Genomic DNA, 14,141 nt, shown 5'->3' with positions numbered 1-14,141 from the left:
GTCAATCTGGTGACACTTTAAAAATGTAACAGATAACTGGGATGAAAACCAAACAATATTTTCCTACTCCAGATGTAGATGCATTTAATAATGAGACCACTTCAATTCATTTAGCTAAGGAAATTAGATTCTTCCCGATGAAAATGTTTGTTTCATGGTATTCTTTGAAAAAGCAATTCCACAATCAATTATACACTACCAATAATAGAAATACAGGTAGTCCTCAACTTACAATGGCACTGAAAAAAGTTATTTATAATTGGTTTTCACACAGCAGCATCCCCAGTCACATGATCAAAATTCAGGGACTTGGCAATGGTACTTCCAATGGTTGCAGCATCCTGAAATCATGTGATTGCCATTTGCAACCTTCTCAGCTTCTATCAATGGGGAAACCTGGATTCCCTTAATGATTGCAAGATTTATTTTATAACTTTGGCAGAAAAAAGGTGGTGTAAATTCAGGTGCAAATCATTTAACAGCCACCTTGTTTAGCAATGGAAATTCTGGTCCCAACTACAGTAGTTGCATCCCTCTGCTACCCAATCTTTTATCTTGAAGATTTTTGACACAGACCTTTCTGATTCTCATCTCAAAAGATTACATCTCATTTTAACATTATTTGCAAAGCAGACTTCAAGTTACATTCCCTCTCGCCATTCCCAAGCTGCTGGTTATTTACGCAATAACAGTACATGAAATACAAAGAGCCAACGTCACGACGATACGGATGTGCGGTCTCGATGCTCCGAGACCACAGCTGATACTTTTGCTGGGTGGTCCAATCGGACCTAAACCGTCCCGAAGAGACGGTGAACAGGAAGAATACGTCTTGCTGACCTCAGGGACATTGTAAAGTCCCTGATCGATGCAAGAGAAGCAGGCGACAAAAAATCCAGCCAAGGCTGACGAAGTTGAGGCGGCTCCAAAACAGAAGGATACAGAAAGATAAAGTGTTTCCAGCTGGTGAGGAACTTTTATTGTTTTAAAAAGAGACTGCCTATAAAAAAACTTAAAATTAATTTAAATTGGAGAACAGAAGAATCAAGCGGCGGAATTAAATTTGGAATGGTTTTGGACAATGGTTATCTTACTTTTTAAATGCTATCTTCATGGATGGAATTTATGCAAGCCTTTTAAAACAAATGGATTAAGTTTTCTTCATCTATTTTTTCTTTTTTTTCTTTTATTATTCTCTGTAACCTATGGTCTAAAATTTTCCTCTTTCATTACTGTGGGTGTTCTTCTAACCCATTTAAAAATTGGACTCTTTTTTCTAACTTGAAATACAAAAAAGATACAAAAGAAATAAGGAAATCTGCAACAATAACACAGCTACTCGGAGGCTGGGAGGTTTGTGTATTGGAGTTTATGTATTGGAAATGGAACACTTTTTTTCTTCACTGATTGTTTTGGCTTGGCACTACAAGATCTCACTGCTTGGTTATAGAGAGTGATAAGAAGGGAAACATACAGATGTCCCTTTGAAGTATATCTTTAACCGGAGAAAAGTGAAAACAAACATTTTTGTGAATCTTATGTTTAATTTTATTAACCTTCCAAGCTAGAGCAGCTGTGTTTGTTAGCTGGAGACAATGGCACAATTTCAAAAGCAATCAGAACTCTTAAGTTTGCAAAAGAAACTTTCAGAAATACAGAAATTATCAAATACATATGAGAGGATAGAGAAGAAGCTGGAAGACCTAGAGCATATAATAGCAAAATATGATGAAGAAGTTGAGGATCTCTATCAAATGCAAAATGTGGTGGCTAAAGCTCAAAAAATCAAAGTGGAAAATGAATATAAAGAGATTAAATCTGCTGATATTTATGGTGATTGGTTTGTCTCTGAAAATGGAAAGAATGGAATACTGAAAGAGGAATTAAATGAAGAGGAAATTTATCCCAGAGGGCAAGATACAGAAGAAGAAAAAACCAAAGAATCTATGGATTTAAAGAGAGAAATGTTATTAGCAAAAGCATTGATAACACTGCTGACAATCAAAGATAAGCTGACTAAGGAAACAGACTAAGGGCATCAAGATTACATGAGAGATCTTATAAGCAAGGAGTTGCTAAGAGGAGTCCATACAAAGTTGATCAAGGAGATGATTAGAGGCACCACAAATGCAGAAGATATGAGACTGTTTTGCTATTGGAATGATACATGTTGATAGATGGAAGAATATAATTTAAAACTAGTTAAACCTAGTGAAATTTATTGACAATAGATATAGTTTAAATAAATAATTGATAATGTTACTAATGTATACAATGTGTAGTGTTATGATGAGTATAATTGGATATGAATATTGAATGGTACCCATGTAAGGAAGATTAACAATCCCTTTGGATTATACATAAAGGTTAATAATAATAATAATAATAACAACAACAACAACAACAACAACAACAGCTCCGCCGTTGCCGGTCCCAAGCCCGGATGAGAAAGGAGGAGGGTTGGGGTCAGGTTGGCAACTGGCCCCATAAAAAAACCCCGCCAACCCATACAATATGGTGAAAGAAACGAATAAAAATTTTATACCGCATCGGGTGGCAGAGGATTATTACAAGTGAAGCAAACAGTTGAAGAAGAAAAACATGCACTGGCTGATTATTTAAAAGAAAGTCAAGAACATCTATTAATCGAAGTAAAGAACAAAAATCTACTGAAGGCCCAACAGACAAAACAAGAATACAGAAAAGATGTGATAAAATCAAGAATGGAGAGTTGGCAGAACAAAGCACTGCATGGTCAATTTCTGGAAAAAATAAAAGATAAAGTGGACAGGGAACAAACTTGGTTATGGTTAAAAACAGGTACATTAAAGAAAGAAACAGAGTCACTAATCCTGGCTGCGCAAGAACAAGCTATCCGCACAAATGCCATTAAGGCCAAAATCGAAAAATCCTCTGATGATGCCAAATGCAGACTTTGCAAAGAAGCTGACGAAACTGTTGATCACATACTCAGCTGCTGTAAAAAAATCGCGCAGACTGATTATAAATTGCGGCACAATTCAGTAGCACAAATGATCCATTGGAATTTGTGCAAAAATTATAATATTAAAACAGCAACAAACTGGTGGGAACATCAGCCTGAAAAAGTCACCGAAAATCAGATGGTCAAGATCTTGTGGGATTTCCGTATACAAACCGACAAAATACTGGCGCATAATACACCAGACATCACACTGGTTGAGAAAAATAAGGTCACAATCATAGACATCGCAATACCAGGTGATAGCAGGGTCGCCGAGAAGGAACATGAAAAAATCGCAAGATACCAGGACTTAAAAATCGAAATTCAACGACTATGGCACAAACCAGCAGTGGTAATTCCAGTGGTAATTGGCACACTGGGTGCTATTCCAAAAGCACTGGAATTACATTTAAAACAGTTAAAAATTGACAAAATCACCATCAGTCAAATGCAAAAAGCCGCACTGCTTGGATCTGCACGCATATTACGAAAATACGTTACGACGTCCTAGGCCCCTGGGTGGGGCCCGACTAGTAACCAATGCCAAATCCGGCGAAACAACTGGCCGCTGTGATACAATTGTATAATAATAATAATAATAATAATAATAATAATAATAATAATAATAATAACAACAACAACAACAACAACAACAACAACAACAACAACTCCGCCATTGCTGGTCCCAAGCCCGGATGAGAAAGGAGGAAGGTTGGGATCAGGTTGGCATCTGGTCCCGTAAAAAACCCCCCGCCAACCCATACAATATGGTGAAAAAAAAAATAAGAATTCCATACCGCATCGGTCGTCGCGCGGGTTAACAAGGGCCGCGGTGGATGTTGGGGTCCCTGGACATCCGTCGACAAGTGGGCTACAAGTGGACCAGCCAACAAAACGACAAAAATATAGTGCAGATGAAAACCGTGCCATAATGGCCTGTTACTACAACTCAGAGCCAGAAAAAAGAGACTATTTAAAGCGAATGTATGAATTATGGAAACAACAATATCCAGATTCAAATGTTAGTGAACAACGACTAGCAGATCAAAGGCGATTTATTATATGGAATAAAGTGTTTAGTGAAGTTGAACATGAGGAAATTCAGGCAAATTGCAAAACCCAAAAAACAATATCACAAGCGGAAATAACTGATATTCAAGACACAACTGAAGACATTATAGTAGAACTCCCAGAAGAAGCTCTCGGGGAGGAAATAACATCACCACCACTAGAACCAGTTATCACTGAACCAACTGATGAACTAACTCAAAAACAAAAAGAATTGAAGGATAAGATCATGGAGCATTTTCTGCTTAATGAGGAAAGGCAACGTTTACCATCACTAAAAACTGTGCCTAAGAAAACTTTGGCCCCTATCATGAAAATGGTTAATGCAGTGTTTTCAACAATTGAACCGGGATCCATCTTGGAAACAAACCAGTTAATGTACAGCGCAGCTGTAATAGTCACTAATGAACTAGGCATTAAAATTAAAGTACCTAGTCATACAACAGAAAAAGCATCAAAGCCAAAGTGGAAAATCCGTTTAGAACAAAAAATAAAAAAATTAAGGGCAGATGCTAGTAACTTAAAGAACATGCATGAGCAACGGCTTAAAAACAACAAAATCATAGATCGGCTAATCAGGAGATATAGATTGGATACAAGAAACATCAATGAAGCTGTAGAGATTGTAAAACAGCAGATAACAGCAACAGCTAGAAAAATTGAAAGATATGAGGCACGAATCATCCAATATAAACAAAATCAGCAATTTCGATCAGACCAACGGCGTTTTTATCAAAGTCTTAATGTAAATGGTGACACCAAAAGTGAAAACCCAGAAAAACAGGCCACAGTTGAATTCTGGAAAGAATTGTGGGAAAATGCAAAGGACTACAACAAGGAAGCAAAGTGGATACATGACTTTGAGAAAAGCATTGGCAACAAACAAATGCAAGTATTAGAAATAACAACTGAGATGGTCAAAAATCGAGTTAAAAAGGTAAAGAACTGGACATCACCTGGAAAGGACCAATTACATGGTTTCTGGCTCAAATATCTGACCAGTTTACATGCAATATTGGCCAGGCAACTGAATGAAATTTTACAAAAGGGCCAAATTGATGAATGGTTGACAACTGGAAAAACATACTTGATTCAGAAAGATCCAACTAAAGGAACAACACCTGAAAACTATAGACCAATAACATGCTTGCCAACAACCTTCAAATTACTCACAGGCATTATTGCAGATAACATGATGGATTATTTGGAAACAAACAACATCTTGCTAGTAGAGCAAAAAGGCAACAAAAGAAGGAGCAGGGGCACAAAAGATCAGCTTCTAATTGATAAAATGATATTAGAAAATTGTAAGAACAGAAAAACGAACTTGAATATGGTCTGGATTGATTACAAAAAGGCATTTGACTCACTGCCACATAGTTGGATCATAAAATGCTTAGAAACAACTGGCATTAGCAAAAATATTACATCCTTTACTGAAAAGGCAATGAAACAATGGAGAACTGAGTTGGCAGTAGGGAATGAGAGCTACGGAATGGTTAACATCAAGCGAGGAATTTTCCAGGGTGATTCACTTTCACCTCTTCTCTTCATCATCGCAATGATCCCACTATCAGTAATCTTAAAAAAAATGAAATTAGGCTACCAAACAGCCAAAAAAGCTGAAAAATTTTCGCATTTACTATATATGGATGATTTGAAACTCTATGGAAAGTCAGAAATAGAAATCCAATCATTGACAAATACAGTCCGAGTATTCGGCACCGATATTTCAATGCAGTTTGGCATGGAAAAATGTGCCACTGTATCCATAAAAAGGGGCAAAATCACTGCATCTGAGGGAATTGAAATGCCCAATGGCCAACTAATTAAATGCAAAGAAAATGAAGCCTACAAATACTTAGGCATTCTGCAGTTGGATAACATCAAGCATGGAGAAGTAAAAACTATTGTCAGACGAGAGTACACCAACAGAGTTAGGAAAATTTTGAAATCTAAATTGAATGGTGGAAATACAATCAAGGCCATAAATACCTGGGCAATACCAGTTATAAGATACACAGCTGGCATAGTTAACTGGACACAAACTGATTTGGACCTTTTGGACCGAAAAACCAGAAAACTAATGACAATGCACTACAGTTTACATCCACGTGGTGATACTGATAGACTATATCTGCCCCAAAAATCAGGTGGCAGAGGATTATTACAAGTGAAGCAAACAGTTGAAGAAGAAAAACATGCACTGGCTGATTATTTAAAAGAAAGTCAAGAACATCTATTAATCGAAGTAAAGAACAAAAATCTACTGAAGGCCCAACAGACAAAACAAGAATACAGAAAAGATGTGATAAAATCAAGAATGGAGAGTTGGCAGAACAAAGCACTGCATGGTCAATTTCTGGAAAAAATAAAAGATAAAGTGGACAGGGAACAAACTTGGTTATGGTTAAAAACAGGTACATTAAAGAAAGAAACAGAGTCACTAATCCTGGCTGCGCAAGAACAAGCTATCCGCACAAATGCCATTAAGGCCAAAATCGAAAAATCCTCTGATGATGCCAAATGCAGACTTTGCAAAGAAGCTGACGAAACTGTTGATCACATACTCAGCTGCTGTAAAAAAATCGCGCAGACTGATTATAAATTGCGGCACAATTCAGTAGCACAAATGATCCATTGGAATTTGTGCAAAAATTATAATATTAAAACAGCAACAAACTGGTGGGAACATCAGCCTGAAAAAGTCACCGAAAATCAGATGGTCAAGATCTTGTGGGATTTCCGTATACAAACCGACAAAATACTGGCGCATAATACACCAGACATCACACTGGTTGAGAAAAATAAGGTCACAATCATAGACATCGCAATACCAGGTGATAGCAGGGTCGCCGAGAAGGAACATGAAAAAATCGCAAGATACCAGGACTTAAAAATCGAAATTCAACGACTATGGCACAAACCAGCAGTGGTAATTCCAGTGGTAATTGGCACACTGGGTGCTATTCCAAAAGCACTGGAATTACATTTAAAACAGTTAAATATTGACAAAATCACCATCAGTCAAATGCAAAAAGCCGCACTGCTTGGATCTGCACGCATATTACGAAAATACGTTACGACGTCCTAGGCCCCTGGGTGGGGCCCGACTAGTAACCAATGCCAAATCCAGCGAAATAACTGGCCGCTGTGATACAATTGTATAATAATAATAATAATAATTATTATTATTATTATTATTATTAAAGTTAAAGTTTTGATTATTAGGGGGGAAATGTTATGATATAGGATATAGTCAAATAAAAGAGGGATAAGAATAATAACGTATATATAGATATGGATATAATATAATGAAACTGGATGTAAACTTTAAACAGTGATTTGGAAAGGAGGATTACAAAACGTTGTTATTAAATATTATGGATGTTTAGCTAGAATAGGACATAAGGATTTAGTGTTAGTGAGGATTCTAGAAATAGTAACTGAAAGGCCAGTATGTGGATATGTATTAAATTTTGGTATATTTTATGATGAAGAACGCTTAAACAATTATAGTCAAATGAAAATGGAGATATGATGATGGTGACATGTATAAATATTTGAGTTAAAATACTTAAGTTAATATGAATTATGTTTATTGACTGGGGAAGAGATGCACGAAAGTCTTTTTGTAACCAACTGATACACTTTCTATAGCATGTAAAGAAGGATGTTGTATTTGTTTTAAATAAAAATTAAAAAAATATTTTAAAAATACAAAGAGCTCAAAAAGGACCCGTTTAAAAAATAATCTTTCAGATAGGTAAAGATAAAGGTTCCCCTCGGATATTTATGCGAGACTTCCCCGACTCTAGGGGGCGGTGTTCATCTCCGTTTCATGTGGCTGGCATGACTAAACGCCAAAGGTGCACAGAATGCTGTTAACTTCCCACCAAAGGTCGTTCATATTTTTCTACTTGCATTTTTACATGCTTTCGAACTGCTAGGTTGGTAGAAGCTGGGACAAGTAATGGGAGCTTACTCCGTTATGTGATGCTAGGGATTCGAACCACCGAACTGCTGACCTTTCTGATCAACAAGCTCAGCATCTTAGCCACTGAGACACCACATTCAAGTCTCTGTCTTTGTCAGATAGGTGGACACAATTAATACATATGGATGTTTGCTATGTAGGGGGACTAGGTTGTTTGTTTTCAAGGAATTATATGCCTCAGATTTGAGAGAGAAGAGATGGGCAACCTTGATATAAAAGAAAAAAATGGCAGGAGAAGAAAGGACAATCATGCTGGGCATATTCCCTACCATGCCATTTTTTTTTTTACTGACACAGCACTAGCACTAGCACTGGCAATAGTACTTAAGACTTATATACCATTCATAGTGCTTTACATCACTCTCCGAGTGGAGAGGTTCTCACTTCACTGACCTCAGAAGGATGGAAGGCTGAGTCAACCTTGAGGCAGTCAGGATCGAACTCCTGGCAGTGGGCAAAGTTAGTCTGCAATACTCCATTCCAACCACTGCACCACCACAACATTTAAGACATGCAACGAATTTTTCAACATTCCCATTTGGCAGAGGGGAAAACCAAGGAGGCACATACCCAGGGAGCAGCGTTCTTACATTTTGAAGAACAGCTACTACATTATACACTATATCCTTGCCCCTCCCCAATCAAAGCCCTAGGAATTCAAATATACAAAGAGCAGAACCAACATAGCCCTGGCCAGGATTATACAATCTATTCAGAACCTGAGCATGAGCAGTAAAAGGATATTTCCCCCCCCCCAAAGGATATAGAACAAACAAACAGGATTATTACAGAGTCCTAGATTATACAACTTCACATGGCATGGATGGATTTAAAATGCAGGGTAAATTCAATTTAGCAGATCTTAGCAGAACAGACTCTGCATGCAACAGGCCCAATTCTGGCGAGAATTTGCCTTAATGTGTCTTCATGCATATGACACAATTTGTGTAATTTTGTGCCACTTTATGTCATTTGTGTAGATTACATAACAATGGCATTGTGCCAATAATGAACGAATGATGTAATATGAAAGTATTTCATATGTAATGTAAGTACATGAACAACCGGCAGCCTCTCTCTCCAATTAGCCTATTAAAATGTTTCATGGTCCTGTGGGGAAAAAGCACACCTTCCTGCGGATAGGTAAACATCACATCTCTTCCCCTGACAAAAGCAGGCAAGAGAAGAAAGTCGTAGCACAACAAAAATAAAGGAAGGAGCAGAAAGAAAGATTCTGTACATGTGTGTGCTGATCTAACAGTATAGAAATTTACCAGTGCTGTCCACAGAAGGTTAGGAAACCCCTCTCAGCTTCCTGCACACACAAGAAAGATCAGACAACCATGACTTGGATAATAGAGAATATCCATAGACATCTGGTCAGACAACCAGATGTTCCTGTCACCATCTAGCAAACAAGCCATCTAAGGACAGGGCTGAATACCAAGGCAAGATCTCTGCATTATCAGGACTCTTGAGTCCTTCTCCTTCATTAAATCCATCAAAAAAAGCATCAAGTGGTGTAGGAAGTTAGCACCCATCCCTCTCCTAGAAGAATGAAATATTCTAGGAAATATTAAAAAGACAGAATATTAAACCTCCCTGGATGAGAAATGGAGAAACATATTTTTTTAGGCAGGAAGCAGACTCAATCTTAATAGCCCCCACTCTCCTCAATAGCCCACAGCAGATGTCAGCACTTAAGAGATAGAGAGATAGCTAGGTCTATTCATAAGCAAATGCCCTCACCCAGGATCCAACAAAGGTAGGATTAGCTCTCTACCCATTTGACAACAAAACTCACCACATGGCACTTGGGGAGATTACATCATCCAGTAAGATTCAACCAAGCTTGGGACTCAAGCCCATGGGAGTCTGACACCAATCAGAATACATTTCTTACACTGGAACAAGAAGCTCCAAGGTGGGGCACAAGAGAAGGTATAAATATCTCTTTCTCTCCCACCCACATGCTTTTTCTTTGCCCACAAAAATCCCCACATGATCATGTCCACCATTAAACCATCTTTCCAAGCACTCTCCATGTTTCCAGAGTATTCCTTCCCACTTGGAACTGAACCCAGATGGACATTTCTTCCAACAGTGCCAAAAGTTTCCATTCATACAGGAAAGAAAACAGTGGCAAAAGTTCCCATTCATACAGGAAAGCGGTGGCTCAGTGGCTAAGAGGCTGAGCTTGTCAATCAGAAAGGTCGGCAGTTCAGCAGTTTGAATCCCTAGCGGCATGTAACTGAGTGAGCTCCCGTTACTTCTCCCAGCTTCTGCCAACCTAGCAGTTCTAAAGCATGTAAAAATGCAAGTAGAAAAATAGGAACCACCTTTGGTGGGAAGGTAACAGCGCTCCGTTCGCCTTTGATGTTTAGTCATGCCGACCACATGACCACGGAGACGTCTTCGGACAGTGCTGGCTCTTCGGCTTTGAAACGGAGATGAGCACCGCCCCGTAGAGTCGGGATCAAATAGCACATATGTGCAAGGGGAACCTTTACCTTTACCCGCATTCATATATAAAGCAGAAAAGAGGTCCATTTTTACATGAAAAAGTCATAGTGGGGAAAGGGATGAGACCAGTGCACTCTTTGACTCTTTGAAAAGATGAACCCAAACATTTGGGCAGGAGAGCCTTCAGCACCTTCAGCAGCAGACCCCCCCTTTTACTCAGATTTTCCTGCAAGATTTAGACCCCCGTCTCGTTTTGCAAAGGGACAGGACCGAGGAGTAAGCAAAAGCATTTCTACTTTTCTAATATGCATGCTACTTCCAAACTACAACAGGAAGAGTGAACTCCGTAACTAATCCCTGCCAATCTAGAACTAGAACAAATGATTGCTTCAAGGATTTGGGAGCTTGTTTTTCTTCTTCGGGCTCAACATCTGTCATTCCATATGGAGAGCTTTGGGCTGTAAGAATCTGACAGTAGCGAAGACTCAGCCGATGTGACAAGTAAATGGTTGATTTATTTTTAAAACAGGCATCAAAACACAGTTGTAACCGAAGTGATATAATATCTCCCAATGCGATTCTAGGAGATCTGCCTCTGAAGCTGTTTATGAAGCAATTCACTGTTTATATCCACAGCTGCAAAAAAAAAAAGGCCCGTATAGTCAACAGGATATTTAGGCTGCAGGGTTTTAAAGCAGCATCTCAGGTATATACAGTATATAAAAAAATAAAATTAGATTAACAGAGTTGGAAGGGATTTTGTGGGTCATCTGGTCAACCCCCCACCCAAGCAAGAGACCCTACACCATTTCTGACAAATGGCAGTCCAATCACCTCTTGAAAATCTCCAGTGATGAAGCTCCCACAACTTCCGAAGGCAACTTCTGTTCCATTGGTTGATACAAAGCAAAAGAAACAAGAAACTGAATCTATATGAACATCAGATCTGAGGGAAGAATGGCAAAGTGCCAGGAAAGGTACTAATGCCCTAAGGTAGGGATCTCCCCCAACTCCAGTCCATGGACCAATACCCATCTGCGGTCCATTAGGAACTGCAAGTGATTGAAGCTTCATCTGCACGTGCGTGGGATCTAGGTAGTGAATGAACCTGTCCCTGGTACTCAAAAGCTTGGGGATTATTGCTTAAGGCAAAACTGAAATCATGAAAATTCTTACTACACTACGAGAAGAATAATGATCAGGTCCCCTGCCTTTGAAAAGCTCTGTATTACAGTTTCTGTTATTCATCATCTGAAAGGCTGAGAAGGAGTTGAGATTCCATCATTGCAACCCTCCCTGTTCACAGGTGTATATGGATGAGAGAACTGTTGCAAGATCTTAAGTCTATAGTGGATAGAGAAATAAAGGGACTGAACTCCAACTCATCTGGGTGGCATGAGATTAGAAGAACATATCTTAGATCACTCTTTCTCAACTCTAGCCATCATAAGGGCATGATGGGTGGGGAATGCTGGAAGTCCATACATTTTAAAGCTGCCAAGGTTGAGAAATACTGCGTTATATTATGTAATTACCTCCGGAATGGGACTGTTCTCCTCGTACCCTTCGCCACCCCTTGTTTGCTCCCAGGGTTTCTCCCCCAGTCATTCACCTCTACCATTTTGCCTCCACTGTTGGACCCTAGCTGTTCGTCCTGGGCAATTGGACCCATCTTCTTCCGTCCCAGGCTCTTTGTTACGGGCCTTTGGGTGAAATACTGTCCACCCCGGGCCTTTTGGGCTCAAGAGACAGTTAGCTGCCAGCCAATCGGAGGAAGGGAAGGGAGAATGAGAGTGAGAGGGAGGGAGAAAGAGGAAAAAGGCCCTCTTGGCACAAATATTCCCCGACCTTTTGGGGTAGGGGGAATGCAAAGGAGTTTCTAGCTATTCCCCAACATTTCAGGGTGGGGGGTGCAAAGGTCCCCAACCTTTTGGCGTGGGGGGATTGCAAAGGATTTCCTAGCTATTCCCCAACATTTCGGGGTGGGGGAATTGCAAAGGTTTTTCTAGCTCTTTCCCAACATTTTGGGGTGGGGGGATTGCAAAGGTTTTTCTAGCTATTCCCCAACATTTCAGGGTGGGCGAATGCAAATGCAAATGATTTTCCAGCTCAGACCCGAGGCAACTGGAAACTCGACACAAAACACTTTCTCCCTCCCCGCTCTCTCTTTCTTCCTTCCCTTCCGCCGATTGGCTGGCAGCTAACCGTCTCCTGAGCCCAAAAGGCCGGGGTGAACAGTATTTCTCCCAAAGGTCCATGCCTGGGATGGAAGAAACTGGGTCCCATTGCCCAGGACGAACAGCTAGGGGCCTAACCGTGGAGGGGAAATGGTAGAGGTGAATGACTGGGGGAGAAACCCTGGGGGCGAACTAGGGGTGGCAAAGGGTGCAAGGAGAACAGTCCTAGACCCCATTACCTCTGACCATTCTAGATATTAATGGGCTCGTCTTCTCAGTACTAATGTTTTGGAAAAAATCACAATAAGGTCTTTGCACATGCTTCACACAGAATATTGTTTGGGTTAAATTGTAAGAAGGTATAATCTTTGGCTGTATGTACTGTAGTTCCTCCTTCTGTTCATCAATCTTTTTCTTCAATGCAAATAGAAATTATTTCATTAATCCCCCGTTTTTCTACTTTGGCAAGCACTTTATTTTTATTTTGGGTTATTTTGGGTCAAATTGTAAGAAGATGTAATCTTTGGCTATATGTATGTATTGTAGTTCCTCCTTCTATTCATCAATCTTTTTCTCTTTCTTCAATGCAAACAGAAATTATTTATTTTATTAATCCCCTGTCTTTCTACTTTGGCAAGCACTTTATTTTTCCAAAACAAAAAAAATGGAATGTAAAATACTAAAAACATATATTCAAATTAATAATAAATAGATTCTGAAATCACTGAATGGTTTAAAACCTAGTGAAAGAGGCACAATGAAAATGCTGTTCCCAGGCAGATAATTTTGAGACTATGAATACAAACCACCAGCTACAAACCCCTCTTCCCTGGTTCATAGGAAGGCTGTAAGAAAGAGAATAAAGAAGTCTCCAATCCAAAGTACATGGAGATATATTAGTTTTAAATTAAAAATACTTCCCTTGTTGAAATTATTTCTCCCCCACCCTTTTCATCTCAATAAATCTTGCTGAAGGGAACCTTACGAAACACACATGAAAAATAATCCATATGGGCAACTAACAAACTAGCTTGATTACTGTATATCTTTTAGAAATACTCTATTGAAAGAATATAGAGAATACAGATAATCCTCGACTTACGACAATTCCTTTAGTGACCCTTCAAAGTTACAACGGCACTGAAATAAGTTACTTATGTCTATGTTTCACGTATACGACCATTGAAACATCCCCATGGCCATGAGATCAAAATTCAAATGGCTGGCCACTGGTTCATATTTATGACGGTTGCAGTATTCCGGGGTCATGTGATTTCCCTTTTGCCACCTCCTGACCAGCAAAGTCAATGGGGAATCCAGATTCACTTAACAACAGCTTGCCCATGTTAAAGCCCTACAGTGGATTCACTTTACAACATGGCAAGGAAAGTCGTAAAATGGGGCAAACTCACTGAACAAACATTTCACTTAGCAACCTAAATGTTGGGCTCAA

At 39.3% G+C, this 14,141-nt stretch overlaps 1 protein-coding gene across 8 annotated transcripts in view; it reads right to left on the bottom strand.

Annotated features, from left to right (window-relative positions):
- NIN (ninein) overlaps nt 1-14,141 on the bottom strand; it is a 144,092-nt gene that overhangs the window by 61,673 nt on the left and 68,278 nt on the right. The window lies entirely within an intron of this gene.

Source organism: Thamnophis sirtalis, unplaced genomic scaffold (assembly GCF_051295495.1).
Source record: "Thamnophis sirtalis isolate CommonGarterSnake01/CBP01778 unplaced genomic scaffold, rThaSir2_p1.2 scaffold_1, whole genome shotgun sequence".
NCBI classification, from domain to species: domain Eukaryota; kingdom Metazoa; phylum Chordata; class Lepidosauria; order Squamata; family Natricidae; genus Thamnophis; species Thamnophis sirtalis.
Note: the sequence above shows the minus strand (reverse complement) of the source record. Positions and strands in the feature narration are given on the sequence as shown.